The sequence below is a fragment of the Vulpes lagopus genome, chromosome 14 (genome assembly GCF_018345385.1).
Source record: "Vulpes lagopus strain Blue_001 chromosome 14, ASM1834538v1, whole genome shotgun sequence".
Lineage (NCBI taxonomy): Eukaryota > Metazoa > Chordata > Mammalia > Carnivora > Canidae > Vulpes > Vulpes lagopus.
Window position 1 is genome coordinate 4,204,888 of NC_054837.1, and position 24,865 is coordinate 4,229,752.

A 24,865-nucleotide genomic window follows, 5' to 3' on the forward strand; every position below is an offset into this window, starting at 1 on the left:
ACTCTAAAAGTATTTCAAATGCCTTTGAAGAGAAAAGTGACACAGGCAAAAGGGAGTTGGGGGAGCTGTCTGAAACACTTGGAGGCACGCAGGAAAAGTCATGGGGAAAATGGGAAGTGTTCTAGGGCATCAAAATGACAAGGGCCCCAAAGAGAGATGTGGGACTCTTGAAATCCGTGGTGCCCCCCCTCATCAAGTTAATGGATGGCCCTAAAGGCGTTTTGCTTCTTGACGGTAAACCTCACCTGCTGGTCTTGGCCCTTCTGATCCATGCCTCCCCCACACGACCGTCCACCCCACACCCCACCGGAGAAACATGGGGCAATCTACCTTTGAGGTTCAAGTACCCATAGCTGTGAAGAAGAGGGGTGTGTGACCACACAGCAGGTGATAGAGCACAGGGTGGGGGAGGAGGAAGGGGAGGGGGCCTGTTGTCTGTAGAATCTTATGGAGTCCCCCCCAAAAAAATTCCAACACAACAAAAGAAAAGAGAGAGACCAAAAGTCACATCTCTCGGGCTTTTTGAAGCAATTATGGAATGTGCTAGGAAAAACAGACCTAGGACGTTGTTAAGACAATTTCCTCTACCATTTTCAAGTGGAAACAAACACTTATCCTTTTTTTTTTTTTAAGTTTTTATTGAGATTCCAGTTAGTTAACACACAGTGTAATATTAGTGTCAGGTGAACAATACAGTGACTCAACACTTCCAACATCTCCCCTTGCTCATTAGGACAAGTGTGCTCCAGAATCCCCAGCACCAACCTCGATTGACCCCCTCCGCCCCCCTCCGGTGACCAGCAGTGTATTCTCTAGAGTTAAGAGTCTGTTTCTTGGTTTGAGTCTCCCCCCCTCTCCCCCACACCCATCGCTCATTTGTTTTGTTTCTTCGATCTACATGAGCGAAATCATATGCTATTTGTTATTTGTCCATGACTGATTTATTTTGCTTAGTGTCATGCTCTCTAGCTCTATCCACGTCCTTGTGAATGGCAAGATTTCGTTCTTTTTTACTCTTTTTCATATTCCATTGTGTATACACACCACATCTTGATCCATTCATCGGCCGGTGGACACGTAGGCTGTTTCCATGATTTGGCTGTTGTACATAATTCTGCTACAAACGTTGATGTGGATGGATCACCTTGCATTAGCATTTTCGTGTTCTTTGAGTAAATACCAAATCATTAAATTGTTAGATCATACTGTAGCTCTATGTTTGACTTTTTGTTAATAATAAATTTATTTTTTATTGGTGTTCAATTTGCCAACATACAGAATAACACCCAGTGCTCATCCTGTCAAGTGCCCCCCTCAGTGCCTGTCACGCAGTCACCCCCACCCCCCGCCCACCTCCCCTTCCACCACCCCTTGTTTTTTTCCCAGAGTTAGGAGTCTCTCATGTTCTGTCTCCCTTTCTGATATTTCCCACTTATTTTTTCTCCTTTCCCCTTTTTCCCTTTTGCTATTTTTTTATATTCCCCAAATGAATGAGACCATATGATGCTTGTCCTTCTCCGATTGACTTACTTCACTCAGCATAATACCCTCCAGGTCCATCCACGTTGAAGCAAATGGTGGGTATTTGTCATTTCTAATGGCTGAGGGATATTCCATTGTATACATAGACCACATCTTCTCTATCCATCATCTTTCGATGGACACCGGGGCTCCTTCCACAGTTTGGCTATTGTGGACATTGCTGCTAGAAACATCGGGGTGCGGGTGTCCCGGCATTTTGTTTTTGACTTTTTGAGGAACCTCCATACTGTTCTCCATAGCGGCTGCACCAGTTTGCATTCCCACCAACAGTGCCCGAGGGTCCCTCTTTCTCCTCATCCTCACCACTCACCAGCACCTGTTGCTTCTTTTTTTTTTTTTTTGCACCTGTTGCTTCTTGTGTTGAGTTTAGTCATTCCGACAGGTGCGAGGTGGTGTCTCATGGTAACAAATTTTGATTTGCGTTTCCTGATAATAAGTGATGTTGAATATTTTTTCAGGTGTCTGTCGGCTATCTGGGTGTCTTCTTCTCTTTTATAATAAATTTATTTTTTATTTATCTGGGTGTCTTCTTTGCAAAAAAGTCTATTCATGTCTTCTGCCCATTTTTTAATTGGATTATTCACTTTTGGGGTGTTGAGTTTTCTAAGTTCCTTATGTATTTTTGGACACTAACCCTTCATCATATGTCATTTGCAAATCTCTTCTCCAATTCAGTAAGTTGCCTTTTAGATTTGTTGATGGTTTCCTTTGCTGGGCAGAAGCTTTTTTATTTTGATGAAGTCCCAATAGTTTATTTTTGCTTTTGTTTCCCTTGCCTCAGGAGACATATCTAGAAAGAAGCTGCTACAGCCAACTTCTGTTGTAACTGGAGGAAATTACTTCTCTTTTAGGATTTTTATGGTTTCAGATCTCACATTTAGGCCTTTAATCTATTTTAAATTTATTTTTGTGTGTGCTGTAAGAAAGTGGCCCAGTTTCATTCTCTCACCTCTCTGCTGTTCAGTTCTCCCAACCTCATTTGTTGAGGAGACATTCTTTTTCCCATTGGATATTCTTTCCTGCTTTGTCAAAGATTAATTGATCATATATTCCTGGTTTATTTCTGGGTTTTCTAGTCTGTTCCTTTGATCTATGTGTCTGTTTTTGTGCCACTATCATACTGCTTTGACCACTATAGCTTTGTAATATATCCTAAAGTCCAGAACTGTGACACCTCCACCTTTCCTTTTCTCTTTCAAGATTGCTCTGGCTATTCGGGGTCTTTTGCGGTTCCATGCAAATTTTAGGACTGTATGTTCTAGCCCTGTGAAGAATTCTGGTGGTAATTTTGATAAGAATTGCATTAAATGTGTAGATTGCCTTGGGAAGTAGAGACATTTTAACGATATTTTTCTTCCAACCATGAGTATGGAAAGTGTTATAGTTTTCAGAGTATAAGTCTTTCACCTCTTTGGTTAGGTTTATTCCTAGGTATCTTACTGCTTTTTGGTGCAATTGCAAAAGGGATCAATTCCTTGATTTTTCTTTCTACTGCTTCCATACTGCTGTCTAGAAATGCAACAGATTTCTGTACACTTATTTTATATCCTGCAACTTTACTGAATTCGTTTATCAGTTCTAGCAGGTTTTTTTGGTGGATTCTTTTGGATTTTCTATTTATAGCATGAAATCATCTGCAAATAGTGAAAATTTTATTTCTTTCTTTCTCACTTGGATGCCTTTTAGTTCTTTTTTTGCTGTCTGATTGCTATAGCTAGGACTTCCAGTACTATGTTGAATAAAAGTTGTAAGAGTAAACATCCTTGTCGTGCTCCTGATCTTGCGAGAAAAGCTCTCAGTTTTTCCCCATTGAGTTTGATGTTAGCTGTGGATTTTTCATAAATGATCTTTATTATATTGAGGTGTTTCCCTCTAAACCTTCTTTGTTGAGGATTTTTATCATAGATGGATATCGTACTTTGTCAAATGCTTTTTCTGCATCTCCGGAAATGATCATATGGTTTTTATCCTTTCTTTTATTAATGTGGTGTATCACGTTGATTGATTTGTGAGTATTGAACCATGCTTGCAACCCAGGAATAAATCCCACTCAATCATGATGAATGTTTTCAACATATTGTCATAGTTGGTTTGCTAGTATTTTATTGAGAATTTTTACATCAATGTTCACCAGGGATATGCCCTATAGTTCTCTTTCTTAGTGGAGACTTTATCTGGTTTTGGTATCAGGGTTATGCTGGCCTCATAGAATGAACTTGGAAACTTTCCTTACTTTTCCATTTTTTTGGAATAGTTTGAGAACAGGTATTAACTCTTCATCAGATGTTTGGTAGAACTCACCCCTGTGAAGCCATCTGATCCCAGACTTTTGGTTTGGGGGAATTTTTGATTACTGATTCAATTTACTTGTTGGTTGTCAGGCTATTCAAGTTTTCTCTTTCTTCCTGTTTTAATGTTAGTGGTTTATATGTTTTTAGGAATTTATCAATTTCTGCTAGGTTGTCCAGTTCGTTGCTATTGGTTTTTCATACTAATCTCTTATAATATTTTGTATTTCTGTGGCATTGGTTGTTACTTCTCTACTCTCATTTGTGATTTTAATTATTCAAATCCTTTCTCTTTTTGATAAATATGGCCTAGGTTTATCAATTTTATTAAGTTTTTCAAAGACCCAGCTCCTGATTTCATTGATCTGTTTTGTTGGTGTTTTTGTTTGGTTTTTATTTTTTATTTTTTATATCATTTATTTCTGCTCTAACCTTTATTATTTGCTTTCCTTCTGGTGGTTTTGGATTTTATTTGTTCTTTTTCTAGTTCCTTTAAGCTTTGGGTTGTTTATTTGAGATTTTTCTTGCTTACTGAGGTAGGCCTCTATTGCTATAGAAGTGCTCCCTTTAGGACCACTTTTGCTGCATCCCAAGAGTTTTGGACTGTTGTGTTTTCATTCTCGTGTATTTTTTAATTTCTTCTTTGATTTCTTGGTTGACCCATTCATTGCTTAGCAGCATGTTTGTTTGTTTGTTTTTTTTTTTTTTAAGCAGCATGTTTTTTAACCTCCAAGTATTTGTGGTCTTTCCATATTTTTTTCTTGTGCTTGACTTCTAGTTTCACAGTATTGTGGTCAGAAAAGGTCCATGGTATGACTTCATTCTTTTTGTATTTGTTGAGGCCTGTTTTGTGACCTAATATGTGATCTATTCTGGAGAACAATATGTCCACTTGAAAGGAATGTATATTCTGCTATTTTAGCATGGAATGTTCTGAATATATCTGTGAAGTCCATCTGGTCCAGTGTGTCATTCAAAGCCATTGTTTCCTTGTTTATTTTCTGTTTAAATGATCTGTCCATTAATGTAAGTTAGGTATTAAAGTCCCTTATTATTACTGTAGTAATACTGATTAGTTCTTTTATGTTTGTTATTAGTTGTTTTATATATTTAGGTGCTCCCATTTTGAGTATATAAATATCTAAAGTTGTTAAACCTTCTTGGTGGATTGTCCCCTTTATTATTATATAGTGTCCTTCTTGTCTCTTGTTTCAGTCTTCGTTTTAAAGTCTATTTTTTCTGATATGAGTATTGTTACTCCAGCTTTCTTTTGACATCCATTTGCATGATAAATGTTCTCCATCATCTCACTTTGAATCTGCAGATGTCTTTACATCTAAAATGAGTATCTTGAAGGTAGCATATAAATGGGCTTTATTTTTTTGATTTTTTGTCCATTCTGACATCATATGTCTTTGATTGGAGCATTCAGTCCATTCACATTCAAAGTAATTATTGATAGATTTTTTTTATTATTTATTGCCATTTTATTACTTGTTTTGTCATTTCTGGAGGTTTTCTATGATCCTGTCTTGTCAGTCTTTTATGTTTTGCTGATTTTCTAGTGAATTATTTGTATTTCTTTCTCTTTATTCTCTGCATGTTTATTAATGGTTTTTGATAAATGGTTACCATTAGATTTGTATACAACATCTTCTGCAAATAGCAGTCTATATTAAGTTAATGGTCATTAATTTTAAACGAGTTTGAACTCGTTCTTTTCTCCTCTCCTCCCCACATTTTAGATATATGTTATTATATTTCATATCCTTTTTTATGTGTGTTCCTTGATTTTTACAAAAATATTCACTTTTACTGCTTTTGCGTTTGCTGCCATTATAACAGTCAAGTTTAGTTTCCCCTTTCCAGTTAGAGAGTCCCCTTTAATATTTCTTACAGGGCTAGTTTAGTGGTCATGAACTCCTTCAGTTTTTGTTTGTCAGGGAAACTCCTTACCTCTCCTTCTATTCTGAATGACTATTCTTGGCCACAGATTTGTCCCTTCAGCACTTTAAATATGTCATGCCACTGCCTTCTTGCCAAGTTTGTTCTGAAAAATCTCAAACTAGCCTTATTGTTTTCCCTTTTAAGTTAATAACTTCTTTTATCTTCAGGCTTTTTAGATTTTTCTCTATCAGTATATTTTGCAAACTTAATTACAAAATATCTTGATGTTGGCCTGCTTTTGTTGATTTTGAAGGGAATTCCTTGTGTGTCCTGGATCTGAATGTCTGTTTCCTTCCCCAGATTAGAGAAGTTTTCAGCTAGTGTTTCTTCCAATAAATTTTCTGCCCTTTTTACTCTCTCTTCTTCTGGGACTCCTATAATATGAATGTTACTATGTTTGATGGAGTGACTCATTGAGTTTCCTAAGTCTCCTCTCATGTTGCATAATTCTCTCTCTTGTGTTCAGTTTCATTATTTTTCCGTTATTTTGTCTTCTAGGTCACTAATTTGTTCCTCTACTTTCAGTCTGCTGTTCATTGCAGCAAACCTGCTTCTAATTTTGTTTAATGCATTCCTCATCTCTGATTCTTTTTTAACTCTTTTATCTGTGTGACAAGCATCTCCCTGATGTCTTCCATTCTTTTCTCAAGCCCAGTGAGTATATTTATGATTGTTGCTTTAAATTCTCTATCAGGTATGTTACCTATATCTGTTGCACTTAGATCTCTGGCCATGGCCATATCCTCTTCTTTAATTTGGGATAAATTCCTTTGTCTTCACATTTTGTCTAAGTCTCTGCCTTCTCCGTGTTAGAAAAGCCTGTTATGTCTCCTGCTCCTGAAAGTAATGGCCTTATGAAAAAGAGGTCACCTAGTGCCCAGGGCCTGACACTTCAGAGAGCATCTCTGGTGTGTGCTATGTGTACTTTGTTGTTGTATTGTGGCTGCTCCATCCTTCAGGCCCATCATCTGCCAGGGCTTTCCTTGCCTTTGTGGGCAATGTTTGGTCCCTAGCCTGACTGTGGTGAGTTTTAACTAGGTGTGCTGTGGTCTGCTTGTGAAATGAGCCCTGACACCACCTCCGCCAAAACTGAGGCCCTGCAGAACTTCTGTTGGGAAATGTTGGGTTGACAGGGGTTTGTGCTTGTCTTCCGACAGAGGGCTTGCCATGCTGGGACTAAGGCAAGCATGGCCTAGAAGGTTCAGTTTCACCAGAGTGCAGGGGGCTGGGGCTTGGTGTAAGCAAGTTAGGCAGCAAGTGTTAACACTGTACCGCTTCCCACAGGTGGTTCTGTGTTTATGCTGAGGGGCAAGGGAGAGAAATGGTGCTGGCCATCTCTGATGTTCCTGGAAAGAAGAGTGAATACCACGCCCTGTGTGCCCCAGCTGTTCTTTAGATCACTATTTCCATGCCATATGCCCCAGGTTGTTTGTCTTCTCTCCAGGAGCAAGGCAATGCCTCTGGGCTCCATCTCAGCCATGCCTGCTGGCCTTTAGAACTCCAGGCTTTAATTCCTGTCGGTTGTAAGAACTCATGAAATTATCCCCTCCTGCTTTCCAAGCCAATGACTTTGGATAAATATTCTCTTTGTATATTCCCCTCTGTGTTCCTCTGTCTCTTCCTTCTTCATGATCATGGCTCCCTCTCCTCTACAGCATCAGTGATCCATTTCTCCTGAAACCACGACTCTGTACTTCCTATCTTCTTCGATGTGGCCTCTTCTTTCCCTCTAGTCATAAAGTTTGTTCTGCCAGTCTTTGGGTCAATTTCTGTGGTATTTAGGATGCTTTGATAGTTATTATCTAACTGTGTTCATAGGATGAGACAAGCCTAGGATCCTACTCCACTTCCATCTTGTCCTAACCTCAACATTTAGACATTTTTGACAGAAACAAGCTAACTGTATTCATAAGATTCAAAGTGGAGACAAAATTTGAGAAGAAGCAGAAAAAAATGGATGGAGACTTAGTAAGGAAAAAAAAATCCTATGTTTATGGATACCCTGTCTTCAATGAGAAGAATGTAACTTTAGGAAGTTAGGAGGAACATAGAATATAACCTTATGACCTTCAGATAAGAAAGAATTTTTGAAACAAGATGCAAAAATATAAACCATTAAAAAAAGGTATATAACTTTGTGTTCATTTAACTTACTTAAAAGACATATTTAAAGGTAAAGCATAAAAAATAAGCTCTTGGTCAGGAGGCCACATTTACCATGTATATAGAAAACAAAGATGAATTCCCTAAATATGCTGAAAACATGCACACACACACACTGTGAGATATCATTTCACACACTTCTAAGACTATTACAATTAGTAAGTCTGATTAAAGCAAGGTTAGGGGAGGATATGGGGTATGGGGGGTTATTTTGGTGGGAATGCAATTTATTAGAAAAATGTGGAGCACAATTTATCAGAGTCTAGTATGATTGAAAATATGTATTCCATATGGACCAGTTATGCTTCTGTTTGTAGCCTAAGGAAAGCATTTACTGCAGCATTGTTTTTAAAAGCAAAATATTGGAAATAACCTAAATATCATCAATAGGGGGAGGGTGTAAATAAAATTTTCTAAGTCATGGTACACTATGATTATATAAATGAACTATATTTCTCTATCTCAAAATGATTAGACCTCACAAAATATGATTTTTAGTGAAAAAAAAAACCAAGTTGCAGAATCCTGGTACAATATTTCAAAACTCTAAATAAAACATTTAAGAGATGATTCAGAACACAAAACCTAAAACCGAACAGATTACAACTGTCACCCTCATTCACATGATTGTTACCCCAGATCAATTCTTATGTATTAGAATAAGACCTCTTTGAATTTCTTAGGAGAGTACAGTTGTTGATGTTTTCTTAACTTCTTGAGTCATTTTATTAATTTACTCTTTAAGTACCTCAAATTCATGCCAGATTCCACAATAAACAAAACTTTAATTATTCTATTTAAATGAAGAAATCACATATTACTAGGCTGGAGAAAAGGAATTAATGAAAGTAGAGACAGTTTTAAGCATTAAGAAAATATAAATCTCATTCATTATATTCAGCATCAAATACAGAGCAATCACTTATATCAGTATTATATAGGCACCTACACTGCATAATGATGACATTGAGTAGATGAAGACTTCGGTTGCAGAGAAAATATGCAAGCAGATAGCAAAAGCAATTTGATGATAATTATATTAGTTTCCTAAGATGCCATAACAAAGCACCACAAACTAGCTCAAAACAATGCAAATTTACGTTCTGGAATTTCCGGTTCAAAGTCCAAGATCAAGGTTTTTGGCAGGGTGGGTTCCTTGTGCATTCTTTGAAGATTCTGTTCCATGCCTCCCCTCTAGCTTCAGGTGGTGGGCTGGGCATTCCTTAGAATGATTGCATCAGCCCAGGCCCTGCCTCCATCTTCATATGTCTTTGTGTCCAAATTTCCTCACTATGAAAAGATACCAGCCATATTGGATTAAAGCCAACCTAATGACTTCATCGTAGCTTGATTGAATCTGCAAGGATCTATTTCCAAATAAAGCCCATTCACAGATACTAGCAGTGAGGACTTCAACACATGGTTTGATGGGGAAACACAAGTCATCTTATAATAATGATGTTGCTCAGAATCCCTGAAAAAGTCACTGAGAGCTGCTAGAGAGAGAAATTTTGCCAGCAGAGAACATTCCAGGTCAGAGGAATAGTGTATAAAAAATGGCATGGTGACACAAATCACATGCATTTAAAAGAATCACTTTCTTACTGAGAATTAGTGTTCTCGGTGCTCAAAAGAACACAAATAGTGATGTGATCTGCCTCCTTCACTCAATTTTTCATTCAACAATTCATTCACTCAGAAACATTTTTATGAGATAAGCACCTGCCAAAGTGCAGGCGATGTAATACTGAGGAAGTAAAGGCGGAACTCCTGTCCTTGTGGAGGAAACAGAATTAGTAACACAATCATAAAAACAGATGTAAAGTTTGTTAGCAAATGGTTGGGGTAGAAAAATGCATAAGAGTTCTGAGAACATTGATCTAGTCCAGGCAACGAAGTTTCCCTGAAGAAGTGACAATTTGATGCACATCTGAAGCTGGGTGAAAGTTCACTAGTCCAAGGAGGGAAAAATCCACTTTCCAAAGAGGAAAACCAGCATATGCAAGCATCCTGGTGGAAGGAGGTTGGTGGGAATGAGGAACTGGAGATAATCTTGCTGGCTGAGGCAGAGGGTGAGAGTGGGTATGGTGGGGGAGGGTTTGAAGCTAGAAATACAAGAAAGATCTGGAGCATATGGAGCTGCATAAGACATAGGAAGAAGCGATGCCCTCATTGTGGGAGCAAAGGAAGGTTTAAAGCAAAATAGTGAAATTATTAAAGTAAGGCTTTGTAATAATCACTCTGGCAGCATATTCTAATTTACAGATGGCGACACTAGGAATCAAATAAATTGTTTTGCCAAAGTCAAAGAGCTCTCGAGAAGCAGACTGGAGGCAAAACCAAGGCCTCTGGCCTTCTCTTTCATGAAAGCAAAACTGTAGGGGTTGCTCGAACATGTAAGAAAGGCATCGCTTCTTCCCAAGGCTTCTCCTTCTGGGTAAATGCCATCCATCCAGAGGCCCAAGTGCTAGTCCATCACTGATGTGCAGCTCTCCCCCTCACTGTCATGTCCACTGGCAAACACTGCCAGTTCTTGTTAAAGTTTTCTTGAATCCATTCACTGGCTTCACCTTCTTGCACCGACACTGGTGCACCCCATTATCACTGGTGACTTGGACAATGACATAGTCTCCCCATTACCATTCTTGCTTCCTGAAAAACCAGTTCTCTATACTGCTACCAAACTGATATTTTTATGCTTTTTTTTTTTTTAAAGAGCATATAGTATATCATGTCAGTCCTCTACTGAAACCTCCGTGGCTTATCAAAATTCTTAAATCAAAACAATTCACCATAGCCTACAAAATCCTGCAGAGTCTATTTTCCCCTGACCTCTTGATATAACCCTGACCTTTCTCCTTCACCACACTTGGGTCTTATCCATTCTTCCAACATACCAAGGTCTTTGCTGTTCCCTCTGCCTAGAATGTTCTTCTAGCTATTTTAAGACTGGGTCCTTCTCATACTTCAGATCTTAACACAAATTTCTTCATTTGAGAGAGAATTTCTGGACCATTATATCTAAAGCATGTAATTGATTTCCAACTCAAAAACCTGTTTGTTTGTTTTATTTCATATCTATCATATCTGTCTTTTTAAATCTATCATATCTATCTATTATTCTATCTACCATCTATCAATCATCCTATCACCTATCATTATTCAATCATTCCATCTATCATCTATCATTCTATTTATCTATCAGTCTGTGATTCTATCATTTATCATTCTATCTATATATCATCTATGAATCATCCTATCTATCCACCTATCATTCTATCATCTACTATCTAGATGTGTAATATGTCTTTATTATTGCTGTCTGCTTCACTCCAACAGATATGAGCACCCCTAGGAAGGAACTCTGTCAGTCAGTGATGGCTATACAGAAGATGTTTAATCACTATTGGCTGAACAAATGGATAAATACATACAGTGACCAGTATTTTTTTTTTAAAGCACTAAGGATGAAAACATGAAAAAGATAAAAACAAAACAAAACAAAACAAAACAGGGGATCCCTGGGTAGCTCAGCGGTTTACTGCCTGCCTTCAGCCCAGGGCATGATCCTGGAGACCTGGGATCAAGTCCCACATCAGGCTCCCTGCATGGAGCCTACTTCTCTGCCTGTGTCTCTGCCAATCTTTCTCTCTGTGTCTCTCATAAATAAATAAATAAAATATTTTAAAAAATAAATAAAAACAATTATGAAAATCTCCCAATACTCTCATCTGACAGAAATCATGATATTTAAAATATCCTCCTTGGAAAAATGTGTTTTGGGGCAAATTTTAACAAATTATTTTTTAATCTTGAGTTTATTGTTATCATAGTGTACTAATGATTTTCTTTCATTCTCTCTTTCTCTCTCTCTCTCTCTGGTTAGAAAAATGTGTCTGAATTTTCAAAAGAATGAAATAAGGACACTTATGGGGACAGGGTTATAAGGGCAGTTGGCATCTTAGCCAGAAGGCATCTTGACAAATTGGCTCTAAGGAACTAATGGTGCAGCATTCCATGTAACAAAACAAGCTGTGGTTCCCCGACTATGTGAGCATAATTGGGGATTTTTTAAAACACTTTTAATTAGAATCTTTTCATTGTTTCCAACTTTGAAAAAGAACTGTTCTAATTACTCAATAAAAACAGCCAATTGCTGATTTCATCTGATTCATCTTCCATAATGTAAACTAAAGCTAAGTGGACCATTTCAATTTCAATGTTCTTTTCCCAAAGTTACTCTGTCTGTAAAACGACATGGAAAATAAGAACTATAAATAGATTTCATGTGTCTGTATAACATGTGTTTAACTTCTGCTTATCTGGCTAAAGCATACTGTCTTATTGATTGATAGAATTATTAATTCATTTTTGTCATTTGTTTTCAATCAATTACAAACATGTTATAATGCTAGGAACTTTTCATAATTGAGCAACAAATATTTAAAGTGCGGCTACTATGTCCCAAATCCTATGTAAGATACTAGAGATACAAATAAACAAAATGCAGTTTGCTTCTCCCTAGTATAGAGTCTGGTGGTAGAGCCTAGACATAAGGGGTCAAGAGCACAGACTCTCCCACAGTTTTAGGGAAAGAATCTATTTTTGGATAACACACATATGGTATATATAGATATAGATAGCTTATATAGGACGTATATGAACTACAAGTAGCTTGTTTTATAAAATAAACAGTAAGAGGTTTTCCATGAGGTATTGACAGCTGGTAGAAAGAATGGGAGAAGCTGAGAGGAAAAGAAAATGAGCAACCATATCCTAAGCAAGATAGCAGCAGTCAGGGACAGAGGAAACATTTCGCTCATATACATTTCTTGTTATAAGTTTTGGAAAATAAATCTTTGAAATCTCCAGAAAAAAAATGATGCCTAATATATATAATCAATGAGATACCCTGTGGTATCCTTCTTGTGTAGGTTACTACAAACCTACCAACCCTACAAACCTATAAAACCTCTGGTAAAGAAAATCAGCCTATTGATGAGTCTCTGGCAAGAAAAAAATAAAGGAAACATTAAGGGTAGATGTCAGTGAACATGAGACAGATTTTCTTTTAAGAACTATATATTGAACAAATAACCAGTCAAGAAATGGGCAGAAGACATGAACAGACATTTCTCCAAAGAAGACATACAAATGGCCAATCGACAGATGAAAGAGAGCATCAACATCACTCGGCATCAGGAAAATACAAATCAAAACTACAATTCGATACCACTTCACGCCAGTCAGAATGGATAAAATTAACAAGTCAGGAAACAACAGATGTTGGTGAGGATGCAGAGTAAGGGGAGTCCTTCTTGTGTTATTGGTGGGAATGCAAGCTGGTGCATCCACTCTGGTAAACAGTATGGAGGTTCCTCAAAAAGCTGAAAATAAAGCTACCCTATGACCCCGCAATTGAACTACTAGGTATTTACTCCAAAAATACAAATGTAATGATCCAAAGGGGCACTTGCACCCCAATGTTTATAGCAACAATATCCACAATAGCCAAACTGTGGAAAGAGCCCCAATGTCCGTTGATAGAGGAATGAATAAAGAAGATGCGGTGTATACATACAATTGAATACTACTCAGCCATCCAAAAAAATGAAATCTTGCCATTTGCAATGACATGGATGGAACTAGATAGAGGCTATTATGCTAAGCGAAATAAGTCAATCAGAGAAAGACAATTATCATACGATCTCATTCATATGTGGAACTTAAGAAATAAAACAGAGGATCATCATCCAGGAAGGGAGGGAAAAATTAAACAAGAAGAAATCAGAGAGGGTGACAAACCATAAGAGACTCTTAATCATAGGAAACAAACTGAGGGTCTCTGAAGGGGAGGAAGCGGAGGGATGGGGTTACTGGGTGATGGGCATTAAGGAGGGCACTTGATGTGATGAGCCCTGGGTTTTATATGAGACTGATGAATCTTTGACCTCTACCTCTGAAACTAATAATACACTATATGTTAATTAATTGCATTATAAATAAATAAATAAATAAATAAATAAATAAATAAATAAAATGGGCAAAAGGGAAGTACATATTGATAAAAGATAATCCATGAAAGGAAAAGGGGGAAAACACAAGTGTAACACATATTGCTCCTGTGAATATAGGGCAAAATCTTTGTTTCTTACCTTTACAAATGAATGTACCAATAATTCAAGAAATGACTAGTGGTATGAATTCCACTAACTCTGAAATCTACTTCCTCAAAGTTATGAAATTTAGAGGCATAAACTTGTTCACAACATTTCCTTTTTATTTTTTTAATGTTTGTGGGGTCTGGAGAGCTCTTTGATTTCTCACATTATTTATATTTTCTCTTTTTGTCCTAATCAGTTTGACCAAGGCTTATAAATTTTCTTGACCTTTCCCAAGAATCAATTTATAGAGACATTGATTTTTTTCAATGTTCTGATTACTTTCACTTAGCTCACAGTGGTTTCCTGAGTAATGAGAGCCCGAATATAGTCAATAAAACATGATGAGAATTTGGCTACTGCATTCTCCAAACATAGAGAAATACTTGTTAAATTGTTTTTAAAATATCAAATACATACATAAACTCAAAAGAAAAAATAATAAAGAGAAATTTCAAGTTGTGAGAAGTAGAAAACATAGCCATAACAATCTACTTAAGGGAGCCAAAAGAATATATGCTGTCAACATGATTAGAACTGAGGTTCAAGGCCTAGATAAGAAATAATAATAACATATAACAGTTATGTAACATTTATTATAGTACAGACACTGTTCTACCCACCTTATATATGTCAAAGTATTTAATCTTTACACAAACTTATAAAGTAAACACTATTAATATGCTTCATTTTCAAAAAGAAACAGAAGAGAAAGATAAATAAACCTACCCAAGACTATATGGCTGGTAAGTTATATAAAAGGGAAAAAAAGCACTGCCCAATCTTTGAACAGGGACTAGAAAATTTGTATCTCACTAGTCTAGGAAGACAGCAAGAAGCAATTGGCCAGCACGGAATGATAATCAAAAACAAATTCATCTCCACCACCAGCCTCACCCAGAAATAAAATCAGGGTCCTTAGCCTGCCCTGAGTAAAGGTGAGCAGTAAGTTGCAGAAACCCTGAGCTGAAGGATGACTGTGGAGCAAAGGCAGCAGCAACTATAAAACCCATCCTGTTAGGAGAGCTTTCACTGTCCAGATATGGTGGGACTCCCAAGACAGGGAACTTGCCCAGAAGATGAGGCAAAGGCTCATTAAAAAGCAAAACAAAACAAAACAAAACAAACACAAACAAACAAAATACACAAAGACTCAGCAAGGGGAACATTCATTCATAAGGGAATAGAGATGATGGAACAGTCTTAAACTGACTTTAAGCATATTTAAATACTTCAGAGAAATAAAGTTTCTCAGCACTCCCATGGGCCCTCATCATGTTCTACGTGATATGTTCAATTAAACTTGACAAGTGCGTGAGGTAAACAGGCAATTTTATCACTAATGTAGTGTGAGAAAATGAAAACTTCAGTAAATGGTCCAGGATCACATAACTTGTGACTGAGGAAATCTGGATTCAATTAAGTCCAGAGGCAATTTTTGATAAAGAGGGTCATTTTAAAGTTCTGACTGGGGTCCCAAAATATCACTACCATAGTGTCTTAAATCATCTAAAGCTATTCAATCTATTTAATTCAATGAATCATTAAATTAATGTGTATCCACTTCTTGTTAGAACGTATTGATAAGAGAACATGGTTACACTTAGGAGGGTTATAGTTTAGAGCAGAGATGGAAGATGAGATGATAAATTCAGAAGTGCCCTATACATAATAAATAAAGTAGGGAGTGTTACAGTTTAAGTCATTCAGATCACAGACTCTTAGAAGGAGGTGGTTATTAGAAGGAGGATGTTTGTGAAAGAACACATATGCGGCAATGTCTGCTGTGAGCCACTGTGTGGGACTGAGAAAGAATAGCACCCATTCCTTGGTTGTTCAGGGTAGTGACGATAAAACCAAAATGGGTCAGCTATAGAGTATGGCCCAATGCGAGATGGTCAGTTCTCAGAGATCAATTTTAATTTGAAATAGAAGCTATATGCACAAAAGATATAGGTGCTATGGAGGTTTTTTTAATGACTCCTTAGAGCAAGGTGTAGACTACAAAGGGCCCTCAGATCTAATGGAAGAAGTTGAGCGCCATCTTTGTGGTCTTTATCATTGTGGCACCCAGAACATTTTCATGATCTACCAGATTGCTTTGGAAAACTGGAATAAATTATGGAGGATTTGAAGCCCTGGGAGAAATCATAATCAGCAAGTAGTCATGGCTTCCTCATGCTCCACCCTGAGAACTGAGGGAACCATGATCTCAAGACACACAAAGTGGGAAACTCTGAGCCTAGAGACCCAGCGACCTTACAATTCATGGTAGATAAGGGAAGTGTGGGGATATTATTTTAATGTTCAAGGGAAATAATCTCTCTATCCCTGTTTTCTTCCATAGGAATGACTGATTCTGTCCGGGGGTGGGGCAGGGGGTGAGTTAGCTTTTGATTAGTTCATTTGATCTTTCTTCCTCATTGGATCTGCCTTTCTCTAGGTCTCAGCTCTTGTTCCACAGTAGGATCTCTCCACCCCATAGAGAAGCCCCCCCCCCTCCCCGGTCTAGCTTGGTCGTGTCTATATGGATAAGTCTGGAGAGATAAGCATGCTTGACCATAGATATCACTCATGTCCTCTGGTTTCACCTTTATCTGTAATTATAATATTTTGGTCCTATTTTTTTCTGACCGTGTCTTAATATTCCTCAAGTGAATCAGAACACAGGTGTAAAACCGGGGTGTCTATAATATCCTCTCAATAGCAGCACTGTTGTATAGAACCTTTTGCAGTGGTGGCAATGTTCTATAACCCACACTGTCCTATATGATTGCCACTGGCCATGTGTGGTACCGAGCATGTGAAGGGTGGCTTGTGTCACTGAAGAAGTGAATGTTTAACTGTATTTAGTTTTAATTAAATTTAAATTCAAACAGCTACATGCAGCCAGTGGCTACAATATCAGACAATAAACTTTAGATCTTCATGCTTCTCTTGTGCTCTCCTGCTTTGTCATTCCCTTCTTGAACCAGGAGGAATATTAGTAGTGACTTACAGGGCTGACCAGAGGAGGGAGGTATCTACATGAATTCTGTCTTGACTCCAACCCATGAGTGTATCATGAAGGAGTGTGAAGGATAGGTTGAGGTGTTGGTAATAAAATATATGGGACCACCAAGGACAGGGAACATCAATGTCCAGAAAGACCCAGAAAGATCTTCTAGAGATGCATCACTGAAGAGAAACATTGAAAAAAAAAAAAAAAAGAAGAAGAGAAACATTGATGAGTCCATATTTGGACTCTAAATGTTAAGGCCCTTGGTATGGAGTTCTATGAAGATTAGAGAGATATCACCTACTTTGTAACTTTAACCTGGGTTTTAATCAGTTTGGTTTAAGAAGCTGTGTACACATAAATCCATGTAAGTTGTCATCAGTCAAGAGATGATACTGAGCTGAGGCATCTGGGTGGCTCAGTGGTTGAGCATCTGCCTTTGGCTCAGGTCATGATTCTGGGGTTCTGAGATTGAGTCCTGCACTGGGCTCCCCACAGGGAGCCTGCTTCTCTCTCTGCCTATGTCTCTGCCTCTTTCTGTGGCTCCCATGAAAAAATAAATAAAATTAAAAAAAAGAGAAATAGAGAGACAGAGATGGACTCCTGGGTGGCTCAGGCGGTTGACCATTCACCTCTTGGTGTTGGCTCAGGTCATGATCTCAAGGCCGTGAGACTGAGCCCCACATTGGACTGTGTGCTGAGAATGGAGCCTTCTTAAGATTGTCTCTCTCCCTCTCTCTCTCTCTCCCTCCCTCTGCTCCTTACCTCACTGCTTGCACACATGCTCTCTCTCTTAAAAAAAAGAAAGAAAGAGAAGGAGAGAAGTGTTACTGAAATAAAATAGATATCTCCATAGGTTCTATGAGGACCGTATCCATCCTAGTCATTACTCTTTGCTGAGTGTTGGTGGTCCAGCAATAATGCATGAAAACATGGTGGGCACCTGGTGTATGGGGGAAGCTCAGGCTCCCCTGCAGCTGGAACATGAACTGTGACTTGAGGAACCTGGTTTTTACTCATCTCAGGTCTCCCCCCACCCCTGTACCACACTCCCATTTTTCCCTTCCACAGGCCAGATGCCTGTATTGGAACTTGGTCTGTGATCCTGGAGGGAAGTGCCCCAGGCTACAACCACTCTGTTCCAGCTGCACTTTGGTCTCATCAGCTCAGCACTAGCAAGTGCCTCCAAAGGGACAGGGAGGCAAACAACTCTCTAAATACCACCCCTAGGCTTAGCTTTGCTAGTGTGATCAAGCAGAAATGAAAGAAAATGTAGTATATTTAGGGAACTATTCTAGGGGTTCCCATCACATTTTTTAAAGATTTTATTTATCTATTTGAGACAGAGAGTGAGCATGAGCAGAGGGAGGGGCAGAGGGAGAGAGAGAAGCAGGCTCCCAGCTGAGCAGGGGGCCCAGCATGGGGCTCGATCCCAGGACCCTGAGATCACGACTTGAGCCAAAGGCAGACACTTAGACGACTGAGCCACCCAGGTGCCCCCGTGTTATTTTAATTCTCAAAAAACCCTCAAAATCTACTTATATTATCTCTTTTCTAAAGATGAGAAAAGTTCAGAAATGCTAAAGAATATCCAAGCTACTAGGAATAGAAATAGCAAGTGCTTTTTGCACTAAGATAGTCTGCCTCGACTTCCAATTCCACTGTCCATATTCCTTAGCAGGATTTGGTATTGGGCAGGAAGTGGGACTACTGTACCACACAGCATGATTTATGCCTGAGTCTCCTCTGAGCTGGAAGTTTTTGCAGAGATTCCTCATGTAGCAATTAGATCTGTACATGTGTGTTGCTTTCACTGGATTGAATATGCCTTTAATATTACAGAATTTTGAACCTTTCATTTTTCTGCTCTTCATATAGATTTATTCGTGTGGTATTAACCTGAGAAAAGTACCAGTGTGTTTTTAATTGAGGTGCAGATATTTCCACAGATAGGTTTCTGGTCAAGTGCATTGCCTTTTTGTACTTTTTGGTACACTTCCGATTATAAGATAAGTAAGTCATGGAGACATGTTGTATAGGCATGAGGACTATAGATAACAGTACTGAATTGAATATCTGAAAGTTGTTAAGAGAGCAGATCTTAAGAGTTTTCATTACAAGAGAAAAATGTAATTACATGTGGTGATGGATGTTAACTAGACTTACTATGGTAATCACTTTGCAATATACACATCAATCAAATCATAAACGTGGTACACCAAAAACTAATGCAAGATGTCAATTAAATCTCAATAAAGCACACATACATGTTGAACGTATAATCAACATACCTTTCTCATTAGGAAAAAATCTGAAAAAAATACATGGGTAATTTATTTTTTTTAAATGTTTGCCATTTGACTAAATCTCTCTTAATTTGTTTGTCTTTGAAAGAGAGAACGGATGGCCAGCCAAGTGCTATGTGTTTTTGATTTTCATTAAATGCTTGCGGAGGGTGGAGTGGGCGCTGCCTAAAAATTCACAGCCTCTGAGTGTGCAGATAAGCAGAGAGAGTAGGGATGACTTTAACGTCCTTTAGAGGAAAGGAGCCATAGTTAATGGGGGAAAAAAATTAGTCATCTTACATGTTCAAACACACAAAAAGTCACCCTCTTCTTGGGAGTCTGTATACACCCATGTTTACTATGATTTTAGTATTTGCATTTCAAATTTTTTTTAATATTCTTTCAAAGGCTCTCAAAATTATGATAACAATAGATAATATCTGCTCCACGTTTGCTATGTTCTGTGTACCATGCTAAGTACCTCAGATGCATCATCTCAATCTCAATAACAACCTTACTAGCTAGAGATATAATTGTTCCCATAATCTCAGAGGCATGAAATCGTTTGCCCTGGATCAAGTGACAGTGACAAAGTTAGGAGTTGTGTCCATAGAGTCTGAATCTACAGCCGCTCTTCTTAATGACTATATTCCTGGGCAGTCTTCTCTAACCTGAGGCATCTGCTGACAAAAGTATTCAGCCTCTCCCTTCCCCTCTATTCCCTTTCACTATTATTTATAGTCCCCAAATGAATGAGACCATATAATGTTTGTCCTTCTCCGATTGACTTATAGAGGGGAAGGGAGAAGAAATGGGTAGGAAATATCAGAAAGGGAGACAGAACATGGAAGACTCGTAACTCTGGGAAACGAACTAAGGGTGGTGGAAGGGGAGGAGGGCAGGGGGTGGAGGTGACTGGGTGACGGACACTGAGGGGGGCACTTGATGGGATGAGCACTGGGTGTTATTCTGTATGTTGGCAAATTGAACACCAATAAAAAATAAATTTATTATTTAAAAAAATAAATTAAAAAAAGGTATTCACCTTCTACTGGATCCAGTCTGAGACCGTCCATGGCTTTTGCTCAGCCACATGGTGTCTCGTTTTCCTTTGCAAAGCCTGCCAAGATACAGTTCCCCATGTCTCACAGCTCGGCTCCTGCTTTACAGCTCAGCTGAACACTTAGAACCTGCCTGCCTTTCCTCTCCTGCCACGACCCCCTACAATTCTGACCATGTAGCGCATCACAGCAATCATTTACAATAGTGGACCAGTGCCTATCCTTATATGATCATTTAAATAAACCATGGTTCATCTGCAAAAGAGATATGTAAATAGTTACTAAAGAGTATATAATAGAAAAAAATGATCTGGAAAATATTTCACACTGTGCTTTCAAGTAATAAAACAAAATATTCCCTATTACCCCTTTGGGTAAAGAAGTGTACAAAAATGTTACTATTGGTTACTTTTATCTAGTAAAATGGCACATGTGTGTTTGTTTTTGCCTGAAATTTTCCACAAAGAGTTTATATTGTTTCTGTGATGGGAAAAAAAGTTCTGTCTTTCTAAAAATCATGGGAAATATTCAATATTAAAATATTAAAATCAATTCCACTGCTTTTACCAGATCTTTGGCAGGTAGCCTCGATCCCTGTCTAATCCAAACCACTGTAACAGCTGGTCCCCTCTGGTGGAGGGACTCACATTATGATTACTATGTATGGATGTTTAATGCTACAGAATGGTAAGAAAAATGGTTTGTACATGCTGTTCCTATCTCCAAAAACAAACAGAGTATTGAAATTTCAGCTAAAAATTACAGCCCTGTGTTCTCTGCTTCCTGGTTAAGCTCACACATTTACCAAACCCTGTCTATCACATTGTTCTTTCACATAATTATTAAATATATACATATATGTCACTTATAAGTATATTACATAGCATAGTGGGGTGTGGCAAGCCTTATCAAGACAGCTCTTTAGTCCAGGAATAATTTATAAATTCAACAATATGGAGTAAAAAAGTTAAATGATGAGCTTCTAAAGAAAAGAAGTGGTTAGGGCAATAATGAAATATCAGGACCCTTCAGAGCTCTGGAGACTCTTTCTCCGACAACCCCACATTTCTTAGGGAATATCATAGACTTCCCTTAAGACGCAGCTTGAAAAAAGTATTTGTTACTTGCATCCTCCTCAATGTTTTTGAAAATACTAGACAATAGAAATAATTCAAAGAATGCAAACTAGAAATTTTCAAATGGTATGTGTGAGTGAAGGGGAGCTGTATGTGGAGGTTAAAAGATTGTCCTTAGTCATCTCCTAATAGAAATCATAGAAATCTACTGGCATGAGTTCAAGCCACTGAATTTTGAATTCTTAGAACACTTGATATGTTTTGGTATGTTACTTTGCTGACAAAACATCTTGTTTACGTCATAAGATTGAAAATTATTATTATTTTTTAATTTTTTATTTATTTATGATAGTCACAGAGAGAGAGAGAGAGAGGCAGAGACACAGGCAGAGGGAGAAGCAGGCTCCATGCACTGGGAGCCTGATGTGGGATTCGATCCCGGGTCTCCAGGATCGCGCCCTGGGCCAAAGGCAGGCGCCAAACTGCTGCGCCACCCAGGGATCCCCTGAAAATTATTTTATGTATTTTCAAAATGCCAAGTATGTATGTACTAGCTGCTGTGGACAACTGGTAAGCAAAACCTCTATAGTTTCTGATGTTAAGGAGCTTGTGGTTTAGTGAGAAAAAGATACTAACCCAATCATCACACGAATAGACACCCAATTGAGAGTACTACAGAAGAGAAGTGCATGGTACAATAAAAAGGGATCTAACCTAACTCCGGCTTCTGGAAAGCTTCCTTGAAGGAGTGAATGTTGAGCTGATATATGGGAAACTTAGAGGAGTTCATTACATGAAGGGTGGGAAAAAAAGGGATTCGAGTGATAGGAAAGTCGCATAGCAAGGGCCCAAGAAAGGGAGACAAGAAATGGAGAGAGGAGAAAGAGGCAGCCCAACTGCAGGAGAGAGAGCAAGGGGAAATGGAACCAGCAAATGCCCAGGAGCAGCCTTGCAGGCCAGTTGAGAATTCACTTTGACTCTCATCTTAAGAACATTGGAAATAATGTATGTTTTCTAATAAGAAGGTGGTATGACCAGCTTGTTCTTTCAAAGGAACATTCTTGCTTCGGAGTGAGAACAGATTGGAGGAAGATGAGGAAAGAGACTGGTAATCCATTTAGGAGGCTATTATAAAGTCCCAGGTGAGAAGTGGCACCTGGACCAGGGCAATGGGAGAGATGAAGCTAGGTGGATGGATTCTAGAAGTATTTAGGAGGTCGAATGACAGGGCATGGCGATGCATTCTATGTGGGGGAGAGGAGGAGGGGAGGTGTAGTGGGTGACTCCAGGGTGCTGGCTTGTGGAAAGTGGAGAACACAGAACAAAAAAACAAGATTAAAGAGGTTTTCAGAGTTGTGAATTTCAGATTTAGACTTGTTCTGCTGGGGAAGACAGACTATATACCCATCAGTATCTACACACAGCTATATACCCATCAGTATCTACACACAGGTGCATAGAAATATATAAATATAGATGTCTTCGGAGCTCAGTGAGAACTGGATAGAAATGGGGCATACAGGTGACCTTTGCACTAATGACCTGAATGAGATTCTCTAGAAGAGATAATAAAGTAAGGGAGAAGGGCCAGAGGCCAAGCTGAATCATGAAGAAGTCTACCATGATGACCAAGTAGAAGTAGATGAGCCCAAAAAGGAGAGAACATGAGGGCGTAGAAAAGAGACAGAAAACCGGGAGACAATAATCCTAAAAACCAATGGAAAATGAGTGTTTCAGGGAGTAGCTGACAAGAGTCAAATGCTGCTCAGAAGTAAGGAACATGAAGGCTGAGAAATGTCTCCTGGATCCCAGGGACATGAGAGCGCATTATTGCCTAGATAAAAACCACTCATGGGAAACGGTAGAGGCAGAGATAGGGGTTTAGTGAGGAAGGCGTGAGTAGAAGGTGAACAAGTGATTAAATAGCAAGGTCTAGGCAGCTCTTTTAGGAAACATGGCTATGGCAGGGAGGAGCGAGGTAGGGCCGTAACTGGAGAGAGAGAGATTTGTATTTTGTTTGGTTTTGCTTTTCTTAATGAGAAAACCCAATGGGACGGATCCAGAGGAAAGAACAGATGGCAGGTACAGATGAAAGATGGGACTATCTGTAATGTAAAGAATACCATTTCACTAGAATATGACTCTTAAAAAGGCAGGGATAGCTACCTAATCTGCCTACAGATATATCTCTAGAACCGAGAATATTGCCTTGTTCACAGTAGATACTAAATAAACAGTGGGGAAAGACCTGGATCTGCAAGATACCTTAGGAGCTAAGATAGGAAGGGGCTCAAAGCACTCATGGAAGGATTGGCCTTTAAGGGTAGAGAAAGCTTTTATATTATAATAAAAAGGGGAAATGACAGTATGGGGGCAGATCTAGGAATATTTCTGTGCTTTGTGAAGTTTCCAATTCATGGGTTCTGTTTTCTTACAAGGTAAGTCATGATGTTGGGGTTCAGACTACAGCAAGGGGGGTAAGGAAGTTAGTTAGAAGGAGAGAATTTGGGGGGCACCTGGGTGGCTCAGTCAGTTAAGTGTTTGACTCTTGGTTTTGGCTCAGGTCATGATCTCAGGGTTGTGGGATCAAGCTCCACATTGGGCTCTGTTTGGATTGAGTTTGGATCACGGATTCATGGTGGAACCCATCTCCGTTCCTGTGACTTTCTCCAGCAGAACCTGGCTGCTTAGCAGAAGCACGTATGTCGACAGAGGATGGTTTGCTCATTCCAGGCTGGGCAGAGAACCACACAGCAGAGTGGAAAAGCATTTCCAATTTCTTTGGGGATGATTCAGACAACTCTTTGTTCTACCTACTGCCACATTGTCAGTGTCCAAAAGTGAGAACTACATATATAAATAGGCACAAAATAATTAAATTGGATAACTCAGCACCCGCCTCTGTGACTGAAAGGACTTCTAATGATAGAGGGGATAAAATAAGCAAATACACAGAGGATTTCCGAGTAATGGAGGAGACTTTTCAAGCAGTAATAGTCAGCCCAAGCAAGAGCAGTGACAACGATAAAATGTCCCTGTATAAAGCCCAAAAGTCCTGGTTATTCTCCTCCACAGGTAAAAGGAATTCATGCTAGGCATGCTGGGCATGTGATAACGGAGTACTTGCACATCAACCCAAATGGTTAAACTTTTTCTACTACTCTATTGTTTCTCTAAATGGTTTTTCTGCAGATAGATTCAATGAGAAATAAATAAGAATTTTGCTTAAATAAAAATAGATTGTGTGATTAAGTCTAGGAAATTGGCTTAAAGGTAGTTAGAGAAGCTCTCGTAGTGCAGCACCTTTCATATATAAACACGTGCTGTGGAAGTCTAAATTTTGA

The 24,865-nt window shown here is 38.6% G+C and overlaps 1 long non-coding RNA gene across 1 annotated transcript in view; it reads left to right on the forward strand.

The window, feature by feature from the left end:
* The window catches only part of LOC121475656, a 114,653-nt gene extending 90,092 nt beyond the window's left edge, over window positions 1-24,561 (forward strand). Inside the window, exon 4 of the long non-coding RNA XR_005983790.1 lies at window positions 24,085-24,561. This is a non-coding gene — a long non-coding RNA (uncharacterized LOC121475656). The remainder of the gene's footprint in view (window positions 1-24,084) is intronic.
* Window positions 24,562-24,865: the final 304 nt, after the last annotated feature.